Here is a 3,373-nt window from a genome sequence, read left to right as displayed (position 1 = left end):
ATCCTGGGGTGCCTCTGTGTCCATGATGTGTATGCGTGTGTGAGAGAGAAAGAGATATCTGGGGGTGTCTGTGTTTATGGTGTGTGTATGTGTGTGTATGTGTGTGTGTGTGTGCGTGCTTGGGCACAATGTCCCATACCTGAGCAAAGGTTCATTTGAGACCCAGTGAGGACAGCTTGGCTATTGGCTTTAGGGAATTGTCACCAACTTTGTCTGAAGCAAGGTGGGGGTAGCAGGAGGGATGGCATTCTAGAAGAGACTGCCTCCATGCAGAGAGAATTTCTCTCCCTGGGGGAAGGGGAGGTAAGGACCTAACCTCCAGACTTTAGGAGATAGTGGCCCAAGGCACAGGAAGCTGGCTCCAACTTATCAGGTGGGGCCTAGACCCCTCTCTCAGCCCATGTGGATGACGGGAACTGCATTTAGGCTGAGAAACTGGAGGACTGAGCACTGGTCCACTAGCTTGCAGGGTCTCTGAGATGGTGCCTAAACCTTTCTGTGCCACCGGTGAGCCATCTGTTGCATGGAGGAACTTACATTCAGCTGGCTTCCCAGGTTGGCGGTGAGGATAAAATAAGACAAGACGTGTTGTACAAATTCATGCCAATAAGAAAGAGAAGGCTCTGCAAGAGGAAGAAAATTCTGACATTCCAATAAGTATTTGGAAATACTGCTGTCAAGAGTGAGAGAGGGCTTTATGCAAGAGGCTGTAAGGCTGCACTTGTAGCTTTCCATTGAGCTAGGGTTTGAAAAGCACGCACCATAGATACAAGGATGGATTTGGAAGACCAGCAGGGTCTGTAAAGAATAATGTCAGCAAAGCAGTAAAGCTCCAGTGAACAGAAACCGGGGGAAATTGGAAAGGACAGAGCAAAGAGCTTTGCCAGTCTAAGCAAGGACAAGAAGGAATCTGCTCTGCTCAGGGCTTGGGGCTAAAGGGCAGACAGAGTAGTGCTCAGGCCATTTTCCTTCACATTGGGAAATGAAGAGCATAAGGAGAAAATTGAAACCTAAGATTGGTGAATGATGGGAAGAGGGCCCTGAGCCACCCACAATAAGTTCACCCCTGAAAACCCAGATGCATGACATCCCAGAGAGCCAGAGGTTTGCAGATGTAATCATTGCCTTAGAGGAAATTACAGAGAATAAAAAAAGTGCCTGAAAACTGAAGACGGGCAAGTGCCTGATTTTCAAAAAAGAGGGAAAGATAATGTATTTTTAAAAACCTATAAAGTGCTAAGATTAATATTGACCTCTGTTAAATTTCCAGAGGAAATGATTGGACACAGAGTGAACTGAGTGTTAGGAGACAATAAAGCAATCGAACATCTCAGAATTTTTTTCAAAGGGAGCCGCCCTGCATGCTTGCAAATACGTATGCCTGAGCATGTTCACCACAGTGCAAAATTGGAAGCCATTTAGATGCCTGTAAATTAAATAAATTAAATAAAAGAGGAGGCACATCCACGATGGCTTACATTAAATGTGCTTTGGATTTTATTTATTGACATGGAAATATGTTCACTGCCCACTGGGAACAGATTATGTCATGTGAGTTTGTATGACGTACAAATAATAAGAGTCCTAAAAAAGTAGGTTTTAGAACACATGTATGATCCCTTTTATGTGAAATTACACAGGCTTATTACTGGAGAGAATAATTTATATTGGAGAGAATAATTTATACTGAATATGAATTTACATGCAAAGAGATAGTCACTAACATCTGCATTTGGATTCTCCTGCTTCTAACAACAGACCCTCGGGCTGGGGCTAGGGCTCAGTGGTAGGGCACTTGCCTAGCATGTGTGAAGCACTGGATTTGATCCTCAGCACCACATTAAAAAAAAATAGGTAAAATAAAGTTATTTTTAAAATATCCTAAGAAGAGAATGTGGATATAGGGGGTTCCTTTGGGAGCTGATGTGGAGAAGCAGAAGTGAAGGAATGAAAAGAGTGAGAAAGGAAAGGAAAACAGCAGGGGATAGGTGTATGAGGGCTGGGGATGAACACTTACCTAGTGCATGGAAGCCCCTGGGTTCAATCCCAAGTACAGAAAAAATAAAAAAATAAATAAATAAAATAAAGGGAGGAAAGAAAGAAATGGGTGCATTCATGAACTAATTTTAGCCGTGGCAGTTGGGGCCTCCATCTTGCTAGGGACTTCCTGAGCAAAGTACAGAATGCACTGGTAATTTGCCCCACGTGAAATGAGATGTCACCTGCATTAGTCCCTCCCTGTTGGCTGAGGGTCGCCCTGCTCCTACAGTTCTGCGTCATTCCTGTTTGTGGCTTTAGAAAAAGTAAAGCAGAGAGCCCCTGAGGTGCAGGCTTGATGGGATATTGGCAGAGCAAGGAAGTGTCCACCCCAGCTGAAATCTTTGGGCCAAGAAGAGGTGGCACCAAGTATCACAAACGCAGCAGCCACCAAGATTACCTCTGGGTTCGAGGTCTCAGAGGTGTTTCCTCTCTCTTTTATTGTGCTCAGCACTGTTTTATAACAAGCTCATCATTTTAAATAAAAAGGAAACAAAACCCAACATTTTCAGAGCTGGGGCTGTAACTCAGTGGTAGAGAGAGCACTTGTCTAGCATGCATAAGACCTGGGTTCTATGCCCGGCATCAAAGAAAAAGAAAACAAGTTCTTTTCAAAAAGAAAGATGATAATATAGTGCTCATTAGTAGCCTATATCAGAGCTCACTAAGAACAAATTAGGCAAAACCTGCCAAGTCTCCTCTTTCAGACTGTGTTTCCGAGAGGTAAAAAGATGAATTACAGCAGTTTAACAGGATGCTGCAAAGATCTGTCAAGAAAACCCTGTGAACTGATAGACAAGGACGCCGGAGGACTGACAATGGGGGTTTCATTAAAGGCTTGGTAGCAGTCCCTGGGTCCCTTAGAGGGAAAATAAGAGGTATGTTTTATCAAATCTGCAGCTAGGAGACGCAACTCCCCCAGTGCAATAGATTCAAGATGTAAGTTAGTCACGATATATTGGAATGCTGGGTTGAAAGCAAGGAAATGAACTATAAATGTACAAAACATACTTGAAAATGTGGAGTCCTGAGTGTAGATCCATAAAGCCAATGGCATGCAGTTACCATGAGGGATCTCTGGCTTGTGCCCTTGAGAAAAATTACTGAGGGGCGAGGGGGATCAAAATGAGCTGATGATGGACTTGGGAGGCTGAGGCAGGAGGATCACGACTTCAAAGCCAGCCTCAGCAACTTAGCAAAGCCCTAAGCAACTCAGTGAGACCCTGTTTCTAAATAAAATATAAAAGGGCTGAGGTGTGGCTCAGTGGTTAAGTGCCCCTGGGCTCAATCCCTGGTACCAAAAGATAAATAAATAAATAAAGAGGTGGATGATGAC

The sequence above is a fragment of the Callospermophilus lateralis genome, chromosome 15 (genome assembly GCF_048772815.1).
Source record: "Callospermophilus lateralis isolate mCalLat2 chromosome 15, mCalLat2.hap1, whole genome shotgun sequence".
In the NCBI taxonomy this organism is placed as follows: domain Eukaryota; kingdom Metazoa; phylum Chordata; class Mammalia; order Rodentia; family Sciuridae; genus Callospermophilus; species Callospermophilus lateralis.
This window is presented reverse-complemented; position numbering follows the sequence as displayed.